This window comes from Leiobunum rupestre, chromosome 9 (assembly GCF_980474605.1).
Source record: "Leiobunum rupestre chromosome 9, qqLeiRupe1.1.hap1, whole genome shotgun sequence".
Lineage (NCBI taxonomy): Eukaryota > Metazoa > Arthropoda > Arachnida > Opiliones > Sclerosomatidae > Leiobunum > Leiobunum rupestre.
In genome coordinates this window covers 55191277-55210489 of record NC_143392.1, presented here as the reverse complement: position 1 = coordinate 55210489, position 19213 = coordinate 55191277, and the positions used below count along the sequence as shown (strand labels likewise).

The window sequence follows — 19213 nt, the reverse complement described above, 5'->3', positions numbered from 1 at the left end:
CTTGGCGAACTAGTTAGAAACAGCGTAAAAGAAAATATTTAAAAATAAACAAATTTTATTAGAAAGACTCAAATACCCCGTTAATGAAAAAAAAGAGGGTGAGAGGAAGAGATCAGCCACCGGCACGCCGTGTTCCCTGGTGGTCTCCCTCCCTCCCAAGAAATGACCCCACTCGACGCGGCTTACCGTCGTTGATGGGTCGAGAACCAATGTATTCTGCGTGATATTACCGTTGACGGCTGAAAACGCTCGATGGCCGTCGATCTTTTTGTTTGAAATCAAGAAGTTACCTTCTTTGGTCAGACGTGATGGTTATACACGCTGTCATCTCCAACCACGAGCAATCTGCTTAAACATAATTATGAAATTTGTGAATGCTCAATCTCACTCTTTTTCTTTTTCAACCACCAAAGCCCCCTTTGCCGGTTATCGCTTCTCGGCCTTTTGGCTAAGATCAAAGTGTAGTATCTGTTCTTATCAGCTTAATATCTGATACGGGTCCCATCGGGGCCCAAGATATTAAACTTATTTTTGGACGGCGGCGGAGAGGTCGGAGCTTGCTCCACCTCCGCCACGGGTTGGCCTGGTATTGCAGTTCTTCCAGGATCGGCCCACCTCGCTCAATGAATCTAAAATCAAACACCATATATATATATATATATATATATATATATATATTCCTGACGTCATAAGAGGGAAAGTCGTCATTGGCTAGTAGATCATTTTGAAGATTCGGACGGATTTGTTTTGTAATTTTTTACCTTAACTGTCGTACGTTACCAACGGTATGTTTTTTTTAAGTCACTTTCGTTACTAACAGGAGACATGATTAGGAGTTCACAGCCGGCCGCTTTTCGACATTCGCATTGGCAACACGTCTTCCCCTTTAAAAAAATTAACCCCTCCCAAACCATGGTAACTCCGTTCTCGAAACGGACACCATATAAGTTATTTACATCGAGTTACCTAGCGAGGATTGCGGTACTATCGCTGTAGAAATAGGGGACTGTTAAAAGCGGGATGGTTTGGAAAAAACGAGTTTTTGTGTTGCTGATGCCGGGGCGCGTACTACGCGGCAACCACGGTCAATTCGTAGTGCCATATCTCATGACACTTCTCTACAGCTGTTCTGGTAAGCGTGCAGGAGGAAACTCCGTATGATCAAGATCTTACTTTTTCTAATTATCGATTAAGCACGGTTCCATGTTGCCACTTATTTAAAAAAAGACCCAGAGAAAACCGAAGATAAATTATCGCCTTGGCGAACTAGTTAGAAACAGCGTAAAAGAAAATATTTAAAAATAAACAAATTTTATTAGAAAGACTCAAATACCCCGTTAATGAAAAAAAAGAGGGTGAGAGGAAGAGATCAGCCACCGGCACGCCGTGTTCCCTGGTGGTCTCCCTCCCTCCCAAGAAATGACCCCACTCGACGCGGCTTACCGTCGTTGATGGGTCGAGAACCAATGTATTCTGCGTGATATTACCGTTGACGGCTGAAAACGCTCGATGGCCGTCGATCTTTTTGTTTGAAATCAAGAAGTTACCTTCTTTGGTCAGACGTGATGGTTATACACGCTGTCATCTCCAACCACGAGCAATCTGCTTAAACATAATTATGAAATTTGTGAATGCTCAATCTCACTCTTTTTCTTTTTCAACCACCAAAGCCCCCTTTGCCGGTTATCGCTTCTCGGCCTTTTGGCTAAGATCAAAGTGTAGTATCTGTTCTTATCAGCTTAATATCTGATACGGGTCCCATCGGGGCCCAAGATATTAAACTTATTTTTGGACGGCGGCGGAGAGGTCGGAGCTTGCTCCACCTCCGCCACGGGTTGGCCTGGTATTGCAGTTCTTCCAGGATCGGCCCACCTCGCTCAATGAATCTAAAATCAAACACCATATATATATATATATATATATATATATATATATTCCTGACGTCATAAGAGGGAAAGTCGTCATTGGCTAGTAGATCATTTTGAAGATTCGGACGGATTTGTTTTGTAATTTTTTACCTTAACTGTCGTACGTTACCAACGGTATGTTTTTTTTAAGTCACTTTCGTTACTAACAGGAGACATGATTAGGAGTTCACAGCCGGCCGCTTTTCGACATTCGCATTGGCAACACGTCTTCCCCTTTAAAAAAATTAACCCCTCCCAAACCATGGTAACTCCGTTCTCGAAACGGACACCATATAAGTTATTTACATCGAGTTACCTAGCGAGGATTGCGGTACTATCGCTGTAGAAATAGGGGACTGTTAAAAGCGGGATGGTTTGGAAAAAACGAGTTTTTGTGTTGCTGATGCCGGGGCGCGTACTACGCGGCAACCACGGTCAATTCGTAGTGCCATATCTCATGACACTTCTCTACAGCTGTTCTGGTAAGCGTGCAGGAGGAAACTCCGTATGATCAAGATCTTACTTTTTCTAATTATCGATTAAGCACGGTTCCATGTTGCCACTTATTTAAAAAAAGACCCAGAGAAAACCGAAGATAAATTATCGCCTTGGCGAACTAGTTAGAAACAGCGTAAAAGAAAATATTTAAAAATAAACAAATTTTATTAGAAAGACTCAAATACCCCGTTAATGAAAAAAAAGAGGGTGAGAGGAAGAGATCAGCCACCGGCACGCCGTGTTCCCTGGTGGTCTCCCTCCCTCCCAAGAAATGACCCCACTCGACGCGGCTTACCGTCGTTGATGGGTCGAGAACCAATGTATTCTGCGTGATATTACCGTTGACGGCTGAAAACGCTCGATGGCCGTCGATCTTTTTGTTTGAAATCAAGAAGTTACCTTCTTTGGTCAGACGTGATGGTTATACACGCTGTCATCTCCAACCACGAGCAATCTGCTTAAACATAATTATGAAATTTGTGAATGCTCAATCTCACTCTTTTTCTTTTTCAACCACCAAAGCCCCCTTTGCCGGTTATCGCTTCTCGGCCTTTTGGCTAAGATCAAAGTGTAGTATCTGTTCTTATCAGCTTAATATCTGATACGGGTCCCATCGGGGCCCAAGATATTAAACTTATTTTTGGACGGCGGCGGAGAGGTCGGAGCTTGCTCCACCTCCGCCACGGGTTGGCCTGGTATTGCAGTTCTTCCAGGATCGGCCCACCTCGCTCAATGAATCTAAAATCAAACACCATATATATATATATATATATATATATATATATATATTCCTGACGTCATAAGAGGGAAAGTCGTCATTGGCTAGTAGATCATTTTGAAGATTCGGACGGATTTGTTTTGTAATTTTTTACCTTAACTGTCGTACGTTACCAACGGTATGTTTTTTTTAAGTCACTTTCGTTACTAACAGGAGACATGATTAGGAGTTCACAGCCGGCCGCTTTTCGACATTCGCATTGGCAACACGTCTTCCCCTTTAAAAAAATTAACCCCTCCCAAACCATGGTAACTCCGTTCTCGAAACGGACACCATATAAGTTATTTACATCGAGTTACCTAGCGAGGATTGCGGTACTATCGCTGTAGAAATAGGGGACTGTTAAAAGCGGGATGGTTTGGAAAAAACGAGTTTTTGTGTTGCTGATGCCGGGGCGCGTACTACGCGGCAACCACGGTCAATTCGTAGTGCCATATCTCATGACACTTCTCTACAGCTGTTCTGGTAAGCGTGCAGGAGGAAACTCCGTATGATCAAGATCTTACTTTTTCTAATTATCGATTAAGCACGGTTCCATGTTGCCACTTATTTAAAAAAAGACCCAGAGAAAACCGAAGATAAATTATCGCCTTGGCGAACTAGTTAGAAACAGCGTAAAAGAAAATATTTAAAAATAAACAAATTTTATTAGAAAGACTCAAATACCCCGTTAATGAAAAAAAAGAGGGTGAGAGGAAGAGATCAGCCACCGGCACGCCGTGTTCCCTGGTGGTCTCCCTCCCTCCCAAGAAATGACCCCACTCGACGCGGCTTACCGTCGTTGATGGGTCGAGAACCAATGTATTCTGCGTGATATTACCGTTGACGGCTGAAAACGCTCGATGGCCGTCGATCTTTTTGTTTGAAATCAAGAAGTTACCTTCTTTGGTCAGACGTGATGGTTATACACGCTGTCATCTCCAACCACGAGCAATCTGCTTAAACATAATTATGAAATTTGTGAATGCTCAATCTCACTCTTTTTCTTTTTCAACCACCAAAGCCCCCTTTGCCGGTTATCGCTTCTCGGCCTTTTGGCTAAGATCAAAGTGTAGTATCTGTTCTTATCAGCTTAATATCTGATACGGGTCCCATCGGGGCCCAAGATATTAAACTTATTTTTGGACGGCGGCGGAGAGGTCGGAGCTTGCTCCACCTCCGCCACGGGTTGGCCTGGTATTGCAGTTCTTCCAGGATCGGCCCACCTCGCTCAATGAATCTAAAATCAAACACCATATATATATATATATATATATATATATATATTCCTGACGTCATAAGAGGGAAAGTCGTCATTGGCTAGTAGATCATTTTGAAGATTCGGACGGATTTGTTTTGTAATTTTTTACCTTAACTGTCGTACGTTACCAACGGTATGTTTTTTTTAAGTCACTTTCGTTACTAACAGGAGACATGATTAGGAGTTCACAGCCGGCCGCTTTTCGACATTCGCATTGGCAACACGTCTTCCCCTTTAAAAAAATTAACCCCTCCCAAACCATGGTAACTCCGTTCTCGAAACGGACACCATATAAGTTATTTACATCGAGTTACCTAGCGAGGATTGCGGTACTATCGCTGTAGAAATAGGGGACTGTTAAAAGCGGGATGGTTTGGAAAAAACGAGTTTTTGTGTTGCTGATGCCGGGGCGCGTACTACGCGGCAACCACGGTCAATTCGTAGTGCCATATCTCATGACACTTCTCTACAGCTGTTCTGGTAAGCGTGCAGGAGGAAACTCCGTATGATCAAGATCTTACTTTTTCTAATTATCGATTAAGCACGGTTCCATGTTGCCACTTATTTAAAAAAAGACCCAGAGAAAACCGAAGATAAATTATCGCCTTGGCGAACTAGTTAGAAACAGCGTAAAAGAAAATATTTAAAAATAAACAAATTTTATTAGAAAGACTCAAATACCCCGTTAATGAAAAAAAAGAGGGTGAGAGGAAGAGATCAGCCACCGGCACGCCGTGTTCCCTGGTGGTCTCCCTCCCTCCCAAGAAATGACCCCACTCGACGCGGCTTACCGTCGTTGATGGGTCGAGAACCAATGTATTCTGCGTGATATTACCGTTGACGGCTGAAAACGCTCGATGGCCGTCGATCTTTTTGTTTGAAATCAAGAAGTTACCTTCTTTGGTCAGACGTGATGGTTATACACGCTGTCATCTCCAACCACGAGCAATCTGCTTAAACATAATTATGAAATTTGTGAATGCTCAATCTCACTCTTTTTCTTTTTCAACCACCAAAGCCCCCTCTGCCGGTTATCGCTTCTCGGCCTTTTGGCTAAGATCAAAGTGTAGTATCTGTTCCCAGCTATTTCGCTGAAATCTTGGCCGAAAGGCCGTTAAGCGACGTTTACGCTTCTCAGCCTGTTCCTGCGATGCTGACTTACCTGCCGGTACTCTGACGTCTCTGTTCCTGTTCCTGTTTCTGCCGCTGCTGTTTCCGGTTCCTCTGCTGGTCCTGTTTCCGCTGCTGTTCCTGGTCCTGGTCCTGCTGACACTTACCTGTCGCTGCTGATCCTGGTCTCCACGCTGTATCCTGACTTGGCTGTTTCCTGCCACTGCTGCTTGACGCTGTTCCTTCCTGGGACTTGCCTTCATCCGACGATCCTCCCATAGCCATCATGGCTATGGAGGTGAAAAAACGCACTGCTCACCTTCAGGTCGACGCTGGATTCCTGGACGTCGCTCGGACCTTCCACGATAAGCTCGGCAGTGACTGCCTTGACACGCTACAACCTCTTGGTAAAGACAAGTTTTTAATAACTTTTACAACCCTGGCCTTCCTGCAACAGGCTCTCTCCTACAATGACCTCGTTATCAACGATAAACCTTGCCGACTCACCAGCGTCGAAGATGACGGCGTCTGGGTTACCATAAAAAACCTACCTCGCTGGATCCAATGGGACTCTGTCCTCACCACCATGAGACAGTATGGAACCATTAAAGCTCACCGTCTGGACGAGTACCCTCAACTGAAAGGACTCAAAAATGGAGACAGATCGGTAAAAATTAAAATTGAGAAACAAATACCCAATGTTGTTTTTTTTGGGCGTAGCCGAGCGCTAGTATATTACCAAGGGGTCGTGAAGAAGTGTTTCTTCTGCGACCAGGAGGGACATACGGCGTCCGCATGCGAGGCAAAAAAGGCCAGAAAGGAAGCAACCGAGAGGTCCGAGCACGTCCAGGAAGGGGAAAGCTTGGAAACCCAAGAAAAGATTGTGGCACCCAAGGAGCAAGAGCTCGCAACGGTATCAGCGGAATTGGCGGACCCACCCAGCGACCACCAGGAACCCCAGCCCAAGAAACGCAGCAACAGTACATATGTCCATCCGCAACAACTAGAGAAATTAAAGAACTATTCACAGGCAGAACTACGAGATTTTAGGGAATTCCTCGAGACTACCGAAACAATAGGCGACCGCAGGAAACAAGTGTATTTCGCGCTGATGAACAAGGAACAGGAAAAATTCTCCAAAAGACGAATGACCAACTCTCCAGGGAAATCAATAAAGAAAGGCAAGACAGAAGACGTTGAGAAGACATTCGCTAGCGCCACCAAAACCACACCGGAGCAAGATCTTTACGCAGATTACGTTACATACTGAATTTTTTAATTTTACTCAAATGTTTTAAAACCTGAAAAAATAGAAAAAAAGAAAACAAATACTTACCTTGATCGTATATGAACTTGGACACTCCTAGAAATTAGAAAATGTAAATACTTGATTTTTTTAGCTTATCCGACTTTGTTCGCGCTAATTTAACTAATTAAAAACGCGAACAAATATAACAAATGTAAAAATGTAAATATGTAAAATCAAACGAAGCTTTTAATAAACAATTAAAAGTATCTGTTCTTATCAGCTTAATATCTGATACGGGTCCCATCGGGGCCCAAGATATTAAACTTATTTTTGGACGGCGGCGGAGAGGTCGGAGCTTGCTCCACCTCCGCCACGGGTTGGCCTGGTATTGCAGTTCTTCCAGGATCGGCCCACCTCGCTCAATGAATCTAAAATCAAACACCATATATATATATATATATATATATATATATATATATATTCCTGACGTCATAAGAGGGAAAGTCGTCATTGGCTAGTAGATCATTTTGAAGATTCGGACGGATTTGTTTTGTAATTTTTTACCTTAACTGTCGTACGTTACCAACGGTATGTTTTTTTTAAGTCACTTTCGTTACTAACAGGAGACATGATTAGGAGTTCACAGCCGGCCGCTTTTCGACATTCGCATTGGCAACACGTCTTCCCCTTTAAAAAAATTAACCCCTCCCAAACCATGGTAACTCCGTTCTCGAAACGGACACCATATAAGTTATTTACATCGAGTTACCTAGCGAGGATTGCGGTACTATCGCTGTAGAAATAGGGGACTGTTAAAAGCGGGATGGTTTGGAAAAAACGAGTTTTTGTGTTGCTGATGCCGGGGCGCGTACTACGCGGCAACCACGGTCAATTCGTAGTGCCATATCTCATGACACTTCTCTACAGCTGTTCTGGTAAGCGTGCAGGAGGAAACTCCGTATGATCAAGATCTTACTTTTTCTAATTATCGATTAAGCACGGTTCCATGTTGCCACTTATTTAAAAAAAGACCCAGAGAAAACCGAAGATAAATTATCGCCTTGGCGAACTAGTTAGAAACAGCGTAAAAGAAAATATTTAAAAATAAACAAATTTTATTAGAAAGACTCAAATACCCCGTTAATGAAAAAAAAGAGGGTGAGAGGAAGAGATCAGCCACCGGCACGCCGTGTTCCCTGGTGGTCTCCCTCCCTCCCAAGAAATGACCCCACTCGACGCGGCTTACCGTCGTTGATGGGTCGAGAACCAATGTATTCTGCGTGATATTACCGTTGACGGCTGAAAACGCTCGATGGCCGTCGATCTTTTTGTTTGAAATCAAGAAGTTACCTTCTTTGGTCAGACGTGATGGTTATACACGCTGTCATCTCCAACCACGAGCAATCTGCTTAAACATAATTATGAAATTTGTGAATGCTCAATCTCACTCTTTTTCTTTTTCAACCACCAAAGCCCCCTTTGCCGGTTATCGCTTCTCGGCCTTTTGGCTAAGATCAAAGTGTAGTATCTGTTCCCAGCTATTTCGCTGAAATCTTGGCCGAAAGGCCGTTAAGCGACGTTCACGCTTCTCAGCCTGTTCCTGCGATGCTGACTTACCTGCCGGTATCCTGACGTGCCTGTTCCTGTTCCTGCTTCCGAAGCTGCCGCCGCTGTTCCTGGTTCCGTTGCTGATCCTGGTTCCGCTGCCGTTCCTGATCCTGGTGCCGCTGCTACTTGCCTGTCGTTGCTGTTCCGGGTCTCTACGCCTGTATCCTGACCTGGCTGATTCCTGCCAATACCATTCGACGCTGTTCCTTCCTGGGACTTGCCTTCTCCTGACGACCCCTCTAAAGCCATCATGGCTGCAGAGGTGAAAAAGAGAACTGCCCGTCTAGACGTCGACGCCGGCTTCCTTGAAGTCGCCCAGACCTTCCTTCGAAAAATCGGACCTAATTCAATCGAAACGCTCCAACCTGTTGGTAAAGAATCCTTTTTACTTACCTTCACAACCCTGGCCTTCCTGCAACAAGCGGTCTCCTACGGAGAATTAACCATCAACAACAAGATCTGTAAAGTCACCAGCGTCGAGGATGACGGCGTCTGGCTGACCATCAAACAGCTTCCATCATGGATCCAATGGGATTCCATTCTGACAACCCTGCGGCAATACGGAGACATCAAAGCTCATCGCCACGATGAATATAAAGAATTAAAGGGGATAAAGAACGGAGATCGTGTGGTAAAATTGAAAATGAAACAAACTGTTCCTAACGTACTTTATTTTGGCCGTAGCAGGGCCCTGGTATATTATACCGGGGTTGCCAAAAAATGCTTCTTTTGCGAGCAGGAGGGGCACGTTGCCTCTGACTGTGAAAAAAAGAAAAACCAGATAGTCGAGAAGAAAGAAACTGAAAAACCCGTATTACCAGAGGATCCTGTAACCACCAGAAGTTCAACACCCGCACTTACCAACGCCACCACTCGAGCCAATAACCTAGAAGAAAATCAAGAAAATCAATCAAGCAACTTACCCATACTTACCGCACCCGACGACTCAAAAAGCTCTGAAGAGAGCTGGACGCTAATGTCACCAGAACCTTCCAAAACGAACGTAGAACCTCCAGTCAAAACCAGCCAATACTCCGATGCCCTGAAAACAACACCAAAGCCCGATAAACCTGAAAATAAACCCGAAACAACAAGCAACGAACCTGAACAATCCGAATCCGACAGCAGCAACGACGAGACCACTTCAGCCACCGGGCCCAGGTGGGATCCAAATACCTGGAAGCCGGGGGACAAACCAAACCTTAACAAACTGACGCACGCCGAACTACAAATCTTCTACAACCGCCTCGACAGAGAACCTCCCTCAGGAATCAGAACCCTTGATTGTTCCATCGACGACCTCCAGTTCCGTGTTACAGACCTTCTTCAAACCTATTCCAAACGCAGACACAGCACCTCTCCTAAAAAAACAGCGAAAAAAGGAAAATCTTCAGTGAAAAATTAAAATTTTAAACTTTTAATGGTATCACTAACTAATATGTTTTTAAACTTTTGCAATAGAAAAATATGACCTGCTCTAACTTAATTTAATTTAACAAGCAGGAAAAAAATGACAAGGGTACTGTACCAAATTTGATTTTTTAATAAACAAATTCAGTATCTGTTCTTATCAGCTTAATATCTGATACGGGTCCCATCGGGGCCCAAGATATTAAACTTATTTTTGGACGGCGGCGGAGAGGTCGGAGCTTGCTCCACCTCCGCCACGGGTTGGCCTGGTATTGCAGTTCTTCCAGGATCGGCCCACCTCGCTCAATGAATCTAAAATCAAACACCATATATATATATATATATATATATATATATATATTCCTGACGTCATAAGAGGGAAAGTCGTCATTGGCTAGTAGATCATTTTGAAGATTCGGACGGATTTGTTTTGTAATTTTTTACCTTAACTGTCGTACGTTACCAACGGTATGTTTTTTTTAAGTCACTTTCGTTACTAACAGGAGACATGATTAGGAGTTCACAGCCGGCCGCTTTTCGACATTCGCATTGGCAACACGTCTTCCCCTTTAAAAAAATTAACCCCTCCCAAACCATGGTAACTCCGTTCTCGAAACGGACACCATATAAGTTATTTACATCGAGTTACCTAGCGAGGATTGCGGTACTATCGCTGTAGAAATAGGGGACTGTTAAAAGCGGGATGGTTTGGAAAAAACGAGTTTTTGTGTTGCTGATGCCGGGGCGCGTACTACGCGGCAACCACGGTCAATTCGTAGTGCCATATCTCATGACACTTCTCTACAGCTGTTCTGGTAAGCGTGCAGGAGGAAACTCCGTATGATCAAGATCTTACTTTTTCTAATTATCGATTAAGCACGGTTCCATGTTGCCACTTATTTAAAAAAAGACCCAGAGAAAACCGAAGATAAATTATCGCCTTGGCGAACTAGTTAGAAACAGCGTAAAAGAAAATATTTAAAAATAAACAAATTTTATTAGAAAGACTCAAATACCCCGTTAATGAAAAAAAAGAGGGTGAGAGGAAGAGATCAGCCACCGGCACGCCGTGTTCCCTGGTGGTCTCCCTCCCTCCCAAGAAATGACCCCACTCGACGCGGCTTACCGTCGTTGATGGGTCGAGAACCAATGTATTCTGCGTGATATTACCGTTGACGGCTGAAAACGCTCGATGGCCGTCGATCTTTTTGTTTGAAATCAAGAAGTTACCTTCTTTGGTCAGACGTGATGGTTATACACGCTGTCATCTCCAACCACGAGCAATCTGCTTAAACATAATTATGAAATTTGTGAATGCTCAATCTCACTCTTTTTCTTTTTCAACCACCAAAGCCCCCTTTGCCGGTTATCGCTTCTCGGCCTTTTGGCTAAGATCAAAGTGTAGTATCTGTTCTTATCAGCTTAATATCTGATACGGGTCCCATCGGGGCCCAAGATATTAAACTTATTTTTGGACGGCGGCGGAGAGGTCGGAGCTTGCTCCACCTCCGCCACGGGTTGGCCTGGTATTGCAGTTCTTCCAGGATCGGCCCACCTCGCTCAATGAATCTAAAATCAAACACCATATATATATATATATATATATATATATATATATTCCTGACGTCATAAGAGGGAAAGTCGTCATTGGCTAGTAGATCATTTTGAAGATTCGGACGGATTTGTTTTGTAATTTTTTACCTTAACTGTCGTACGTTACCAACGGTATGTTTTTTTTAAGTCACTTTCGTTACTAACAGGAGACATGATTAGGAGTTCACAGCCGGCCGCTTTTCGACATTCGCATTGGCAACACGTCTTCCCCTTTAAAAAAATTAACCCCTCCCAAACCATGGTAACTCCGTTCTCGAAACGGACACCATATAAGTTATTTACATCGAGTTACCTAGCGAGGATTGCGGTACTATCGCTGTAGAAATAGGGGACTGTTAAAAGCGGGATGGTTTGGAAAAAACGAGTTTTTGTGTTGCTGATGCCGGGGCGCGTACTACGCGGCAACCACGGTCAATTCGTAGTGCCATATCTCATGACACTTCTCTACAGCTGTTCTGGTAAGCGTGCAGGAGGAAACTCCGTATGATCAAGATCTTACTTTTTCTAATTATCGATTAAGCACGGTTCCATGTTGCCACTTATTTAAAAAAAGACCCAGAGAAAACCGAAGATAAATTATCGCCTTGGCGAACTAGTTAGAAACAGCGTAAAAGAAAATATTTAAAAATAAACAAATTTTATTAGAAAGACTCAAATACCCCGTTAATGAAAAAAAAGAGGGTGAGAGGAAGAGATCAGCCACCGGCACGCCGTGTTCCCTGGTGGTCTCCCTCCCTCCCAAGAAATGACCCCACTCGACGCGGCTTACCGTCGTTGATGGGTCGAGAACCAATGTATTCTGCGTGATATTACCGTTGACGGCTGAAAACGCTCGATGGCCGTCGATCTTTTTGTTTGAAATCAAGAAGTTACCTTCTTTGGTCAGACGTGATGGTTATACACGCTGTCATCTCCAACCACGAGCAATCTGCTTAAACATAATTATGAAATTTGTGAATGCTCAATCTCACTCTTTTTCTTTTTCAACCACCAAAGCCCCCTTTGCCGGTTATCGCTTCTCGGCCTTTTGGCTAAGATCAAAGTGTAGTATCTGTTCTTATCAGCTTAATATCTGATACGGGTCCCATCGGGGCCCAAGATATTAAACTTATTTTTGGACGGCGGCGGAGAGGTCGGAGCTTGCTCCACCTCCGCCACGGGTTGGCCTGGTATTGCAGTTCTTCCAGGATCGGCCCACCTCGCTCAATGAATCTAAAATCAAACACCATATATATATATATATATATTCCTGACGTCATAAGAGGGAAAGTCGTCATTGGCTAGTAGATCATTTTGAAGATTCGGACGGATTTGTTTTGTAATTTTTTACCTTAACTGTCGTACGTTACCAACGGTATGTTTTTTTAAGTCACTTTCGTTACTAACAGGAGACATGATTAGGAGTTCACAGCCGGCCGCTTTTCGACATTCGCATTGGCAACACGTCTTCCCCTTTAAAAAAATTAACCCCTCCCAAACCATGGTAACTCCGTTCTCGAAACGGACACCATATAAGTTATTTACATCGAGTTACCTAGCGAGGATTGCGGTACTATCGCTGTAGAAATAGGGGACTGTTAAAAGCGGGATGGTTTGGAAAAAACGAGTTTTTGTGTTGCTGATGCCGGGGCGCGTACTACGCGGCAACCACGGTCAATTCGTAGTGCCATATCTCATGACACTTCTCTACAGCTGTTCTGGTAAGCGTGCAGGAGGAAACTCCGTATGATCAAGATCTTACTTTTTCTAATTATCGATTAAGCACGGTTCCATGTTGCCACTTATTTAAAAAAAGACCCAGAGAAAACCGAAGATAAATTATCGCCTTGGCGAACTAGTTAGAAACAGCGTAAAAGAAAATATTTAAAAATAAACAAATTTTATTAGAAAGACTCAAATACCCCGTTAATGAAAAAAAAGAGGGTGAGAGGAAGAGATCAGCCACCGGCACGCCGTGTTCCCTGGTGGTCTCCCTCCCTCCCAAGAAATGACCCCACTCGACGCGGCTTACCGTCGTTGATGGGTCGAGAACCAATGTATTCTGCGTGATATTACCGTTGACGGCTGAAAACGCTCGATGGCCGTCGATCTTTTTGTTTGAAATCAAGAAGTTACCTTCTTTGGTCAGACGTGATGGTTATACACGCTGTCATCTCCAACCACGAGCAATCTGCTTAAACATAATTATGAAATTTGTGAATGCTCAATCTCACTCTTTTTCTTTTTCAACCACCAAAGCCCCCTTTGCCGGTTATCGCTTCTCGGCCTTTTGGCTAAGATCAAAGTGTAGTATCTGTTCTTATCAGCTTAATATCTGATACGGGTCCCATCGGGGCCCAAGATATTAAACTTATTTTTGGACGGCGGCGGAGAGGTCGGAGCTTGCTCCACCTCCGCCACGGGTTGGCCTGGTATTGCAGTTCTTCCAGGATCGGCCCACCTCGCTCAATGAATCTAAAATCAAACACCATATATATATATATATATATATATATATATATATATTCCTGACGTCATAAGAGGGAAAGTCGTCATTGGCTAGTAGATCATTTTGAAGATTCGGACGGATTTGTTTTGTAATTTTTTACCTTAACTGTCGTACGTTACCAACGGTATGTTTTTTTTAAGTCACTTTCGTTACTAACAGGAGACATGATTAGGAGTTCACAGCCGGCCGCTTTTCGACATTCGCATTGGCAACACGTCTTCCCCTTTAAAAAAATTAACCCCTCCCAAACCATGGTAACTCCGTTCTCGAAACGGACACCATATAAGTTATTTACATCGAGTTACCTAGCGAGGATTGCGGTACTATCGCTGTAGAAATAGGGGACTGTTAAAAGCGGGATGGTTTGGAAAAAACGAGTTTTTGTGTTGCTGATGCCGGGGCGCGTACTACGCGGCAACCACGGTCAATTCGTAGTGCCATATCTCATGACACTTCTCTACAGCTGTTCTGGTAAGCGTGCAGGAGGAAACTCCGTATGATCAAGATCTTACTTTTTCTAATTATCGATTAAGCACGGTTCCATGTTGCCACTTATTTAAAAAAAGACCCAGAGAAAACCGAAGATAAATTATCGCCTTGGCGAACTAGTTAGAAACAGCGTAAAAGAAAATATTTAAAAATAAACAAATTTTATTAGAAAGACTCAAATACCCCGTTAATGAAAAAAAAGAGGGTGAGAGGAAGAGATCAGCCACCGGCACGCCGTGTTCCCTGGTGGTCTCCCTCCCTCCCAAGAAATGACCCCACTCGACGCGGCTTACCGTCGTTGATGGGTCGAGAACCAATGTATTCTGCGTGATATTACCGTTGACGGCTGAAAACGCTCGATGGCCGTCGATCTTTTTGTTTGAAATCAAGAAGTTACCTTCTTTGGTCAGACGTGATGGTTATACACGCTGTCATCTCCAACCACGAGCAATCTGCTTAAACATAATTATGAAATTTGTGAATGCTCAATCTCACTCTTTTTCTTTTTCAACCACCAAAGCCCCCTTTGCCGGTTATCGCTTCTCGGCCTTTTGGCTAAGATCAAAGTGTAGTATCTGTTCTTATCAGCTTAATATCTGATACGGGTCCCATCGGGGCCCAAGATATTAAACTTATTTTTGGACGGCGGCGGAGAGGTCGGAGCTTGCTCCACCTCCGCCACGGGTTGGCCTGGTATTGCAGTTCTTCCAGGATCGGCCCACCTCGCTCAATGAATCTAAAATCAAACACCATATATATATATATATATATATATATATATATATTCCTGACGTCATAAGAGGGAAAGTCGTCATTGGCTAGTAGATCATTTTGAAGATTCGGACGGATTTGTTTTGTAATTTTTTACCTTAACTGTCGTACGTTACCAACGGTATGTTTTTTTTAAGTCACTTTCGTTACTAACAGGAGACATGATTAGGAGTTCACAGCCGGCCGCTTTTCGACATTCGCATTGGCAACACGTCTTCCCCTTTAAAAAAATTAACCCCTCCCAAACCATGGTAACTCCGTTCTCGAAACGGACACCATATAAGTTATTTACATCGAGTTACCTAGCGAGGATTGCGGTACTATCGCTGTAGAAATAGGGGACTGTTAAAAGCGGGATGGTTTGGAAAAAACGAGTTTTTGTGTTGCTGATGCCGGGGCGCGTACTACGCGGCAACCACGGTCAATTCGTAGTGCCATATCTCATGACACTTCTCTACAGCTGTTCTGGTAAGCGTGCAGGAGGAAACTCCGTATGATCAAGATCTTACTTTTTCTAATTATCGATTAAGCACGGTTCCATGTTGCCACTTATTTAAAAAAAGACCCAGAGAAAACCGAAGATAAATTATCGCCTTGGCGAACTAGTTAGAAACAGCGTAAAAGAAAATATTTAAAAATAAACAAATTTTATTAGAAAGACTCAAATACCCCGTTAATGAAAAAAAAGAGGGTGAGAGGAAGAGATCAGCCACCGGCACGCCGTGTTCCCTGGTGGTCTCCCTCCCTCCCAAGAAATGACCCCACTCGACGCGGCTTACCGTCGTTGATGGGTCGAGAACCAATGTATTCTGCGTGATATTACCGTTGACGGCTGAAAACGCTCGATGGCCGTCGATCTTTTTGTTTGAAATCAAGAAGTTACCTTCTTTGGTCAGACGTGATGGTTATACACGCTGTCATCTCCAACCACGAGCAATCTGCTTAAACATAATTATGAAATTTGTGAATGCTCAATCTCACTCTTTTTCTTTTTCAACCACCAAAGCCCCCTTTGCCGGTTATCGCTTCTCGGCCTTTTGGCTAAGATCAAAGTGTAGTATCTGTTCTGCAATATTATACCGAGATCTTAGTCGAGGGGCGAGAAGTGTTTACTACGCCTTTCAGGCACGTTCCTGCTCTGTCGCTGCTCATTCTTGTTACATCGCTGTACCTGCCTGCTCTGTCGCTGTCCTGTTCCACGCTGATCCAGCTCTACCGCTTGGTTCCGTCCACAGAAGCCGCTCCGCTCTAGGAGCTCCCTCTATCTTCACTCTATCCTTGGCCACTATGGCGGCCTCGGAAGAGAAAAAACGGACAGTCCGTCTGGAAGTTGACGCTCCCGTCCTTGATGTCGCCAAAATGTTCTATAAGGACTTTGGTCCCACAAAAATCGATACTATTCAACCTGCTGGTAAAAACCTGTTCCTGATCACCTTTACTACGCTCCAGTTCGTTCAGCAAGTTTTGCAAAATAACCTTACGGTACTCGGCAAGCAATGCACCGTCACTGCAGTTGAGGAAGAGGGTCAATGGATCACTATCAAGAATCTTCCAAAATGGGTTCAATGGGACTCAGTTTTGAGTACCCTAAAACAATACGGCAAAGTCACAGCCCACAAGTTCGACGAATACCCCAATATGAAAGGTCTCAAGAATGGCGATAGGTCTGTAAGGATCAAGATGACCACTAACGTTCCCAATGCCCTACAGTTCGGTAGGATCCGGGCCCTTGTCTTTTATCGAGGCATGGTTAAGAGGTGTTTCTTCTGTCAAGAAGAAGGCCATACAGTCTCCGCATGCGATAAAAAGCAGACACAGCAAGCACAGCGGGAACGCAGGGCGAATCCCGACGCTATGCCAGTACCACCCGTGGATCAGGAAGTAGAGATTCCAGATGCCGATAGTGCTACAAATACGAGCGCTAACCAAGAGGCAGATATTGCCTGCAAAGACATTACTGTCTCCTCGATGAATGTCTCGCAAGACAGCTCAGAGAGTTCCTTTTCGCCTACAGGCGAAAGTCCCGCTACCAAGACTTTTTCCAGCGCAGTTGAGAACGGTTACTGCGCTAACCCGAACTCCAACCCGATACCTGTTCCAATAGCAACAAAAGTACCTCATTCCGAATCACCTAACCAGAAACGGCCTCGAAGCCATTCCAAAGACAGCTCATCCAAGAGGGGCCGGTCAAAAACAAAGTCACCACCGAAAGGAAGTAAATAAACAAGTTTTATTTACTCACCTTCAAGAACAATCGTCCGAATACGAGAACCTGAAAGAAAAGAAAATTACCAAGGTTTTAATCAAGAGTTTTTTACTTACCTTTTTAATGACTAATACATTTACTTTTAAAACTGCAACGTTGAACGTCAACGGACTCAGAGATCGTAAAAAAATGGAAGCTGTAGCTGGCTTCATCATTACTATTAATTTCGACATTTTATTCTTACAAGAAACGCATTTTTGCGCCAGGGACGACTGGCGACAAATTCGTACTATTTTTCAAGGCTACAAAATTTACTACAGTAGTGCCCCGACGACATCCTCAGGGGGCACGGCAATCCTTCTAAAAAACAAGTGGATAACACATGTTACTGGCTTCCGTCCGGACAACGAGGGTAGAGTTACCAGCCTCAATATCCACATCAATGGACATAAGGCACGTATCGTCTCGGTCTATGCACCGTGCAAACCTACCGAGAGGCTCCGCTTCTTTTCAAACTTACACAATTTTTTCACGGGGACTTTTAATCTCATTATCATCGGGGGAGATTTCAACTGTATTAACGATCCGCTGCTCGACAAGGAAGGCGGGCGTCACTTCATTGATAAAAGCGTACCAGAGCTGAATTCAGTTTGTCAAGACTTCAGCCTTTTCGACACCTGGCGGGCTAAACACCCAACGACGAGACAATTTTCGTGGCGTTCAACTAGCGTAGCGACTCGACTGGACAAAATTTTTTGTTCCAACACCAACTACGTTCAGGTAACTGACTCTGAAATGGTTTCCTTAAACAGTACTGCTCAACTAGTATCCGATCACGACTGTGTCCTGTCCACCTTCAAAATTAACCCTCTGGAGCCGAAAGGCCCCGGAGTCTGGAGACTTAATCCGGCCATTTTTAAAGAAGATCAAGATGACAACCTGAAATCAAAACTTCAGGCCCTTATCAGCAAGGTGTCTAACCCTCAGGAGTGGGAAACCTTCAAATCCGAAGCCGCGGACTGTCTACGCAGTTTCTCCAAACATAGAGCCGCCGAGAAGCGAAAAAATCTCGCTTTTCTACGGTGGACGCTCCAAAAATTGTCTAATTTTAAAACCAATTCAATAGAAACACAAATTGCTATAACAGAAGTAAATGATCGAATTTCAGAAGTATACCATCACGCTTATCTCGAAAAACAGTCAAAACTTCTATCAGCCTGCCTTCACGATGAAGAAACTTTTTCCGGCAATTTCTACCGCCGAGCTAGTGCCCCGAAGAAAACCATCCGAATTACGTCTCTACTTACCAAGGAGGGACCAGTCCATGGCCAAGATGGAGTCACAAAAGCGTTTCGGCAATTTTACATGAACCTATATGAAAAAAAACAAGTCAGTACCTTAGAAAACCAAATACTTACCAACTTACCTCATTTATCCAGCGAAGACAGAAATCCACTAGCCCAGCAAATTACCAGCAACGAAATAACGAGCGCCATCAAGACTATGAAAACTGGTAGAGCTCCAGGTCCAGATGGGCTAAGCATAGAGTTTTACCTGTTCATTTGGGAGTTCATTTGCCCAATCCTCGTTCAACTTTTCAATACCATCATTCACGAGACTCAGCTCCCCGACTCTTTTCGACAAGGCCTAGTCACACTTCTATGCAAGGACACCGACCACAAAGACAATCCAGAATTCTGGCGACCAATCACCTTACTGAACCTCGACCGGCGCCTCCTGGCCAAGATCCTGGAAACTAGAATTTCCAAAATCGCTACCAACATTATTGGTACTAACCAGTCTTGTGGAGTGAAAGGACGTAATCCTCTCCACAACCTTGTCATG

General features: G+C 44.0%; 9 non-coding genes and 4 pseudogenes across 9 annotated transcripts; all 13 read left to right on the top strand.

Annotated features, from left to right (window-relative positions):
- The first annotated feature begins 428 nt into the window (after window positions 1–428).
- LOC149931286 (U2 spliceosomal RNA) lies at window positions 429–620 on the top strand. Its single transcript, XR_016476208.1, has one exon. It is a non-coding gene; the product is annotated as a U2 spliceosomal RNA (small nuclear RNA).
- A 1065-nt stretch (window positions 621–1685) lies between these two features.
- LOC149931285 (U2 spliceosomal RNA) lies at window positions 1686–1877 on the top strand. Its single transcript, XR_016476207.1, has one exon. It is a non-coding gene; the product is annotated as a U2 spliceosomal RNA (small nuclear RNA).
- Window positions 1878–2942: 1065 nt separating this feature from the next.
- On the top strand, window positions 2943–3134 carry LOC149931284 (U2 spliceosomal RNA). The gene has a single exon (XR_016476206.1). It is a non-coding gene; the product is annotated as a U2 spliceosomal RNA (small nuclear RNA).
- A 1067-nt stretch (window positions 3135–4201) lies between these two features.
- LOC149931283 (U2 spliceosomal RNA) lies at window positions 4202–4393 on the top strand. Its single transcript, XR_016476205.1, has one exon. It is a non-coding gene; the product is annotated as a U2 spliceosomal RNA (small nuclear RNA).
- A 1063-nt stretch (window positions 4394–5456) lies between these two features.
- LOC149931282 (U2 spliceosomal RNA) lies at window positions 5457–5600 on the top strand (annotated as a pseudogene).
- Window positions 5601–7021: 1421 nt separating this feature from the next.
- Window positions 7022–7201, top strand: LOC149931281 (U2 spliceosomal RNA; annotated as a pseudogene).
- A 1069-nt stretch (window positions 7202–8270) lies between these two features.
- On the top strand, window positions 8271–8414 carry LOC149931280 (U2 spliceosomal RNA; annotated as a pseudogene).
- Window positions 8415–9917: 1503 nt separating this feature from the next.
- LOC149931279 (U2 spliceosomal RNA) lies at window positions 9918–10103 on the top strand. Its single transcript, XR_016476451.1, has one exon. It is a non-coding gene; the product is annotated as a U2 spliceosomal RNA (small nuclear RNA).
- Window positions 10104–11168: 1065 nt separating this feature from the next.
- On the top strand, window positions 11169–11360 carry LOC149931278 (U2 spliceosomal RNA). The gene has a single exon (XR_016476204.1). It is a non-coding gene; the product is annotated as a U2 spliceosomal RNA (small nuclear RNA).
- Window positions 11361–12425: 1065 nt separating this feature from the next.
- Window positions 12426–12617, top strand: LOC149931277 (U2 spliceosomal RNA). Its single transcript, XR_016476203.1, has one exon. It is a non-coding gene; the product is annotated as a U2 spliceosomal RNA (small nuclear RNA).
- Window positions 12618–13667: 1050 nt separating this feature from the next.
- Window positions 13668–13859, top strand: LOC149931276 (U2 spliceosomal RNA). Its single transcript, XR_016476201.1, has one exon. It is a non-coding gene; the product is annotated as a U2 spliceosomal RNA (small nuclear RNA).
- Window positions 13860–14926: 1067 nt separating this feature from the next.
- On the top strand, window positions 14927–15118 carry LOC149931275 (U2 spliceosomal RNA). Its single transcript, XR_016476200.1, has one exon. It is a non-coding gene; the product is annotated as a U2 spliceosomal RNA (small nuclear RNA).
- A 1065-nt stretch (window positions 15119–16183) lies between these two features.
- On the top strand, window positions 16184–16304 carry LOC149931274 (U2 spliceosomal RNA; annotated as a pseudogene).
- The last annotated feature ends 2909 nt before the right edge of the window (window positions 16305–19213 follow it).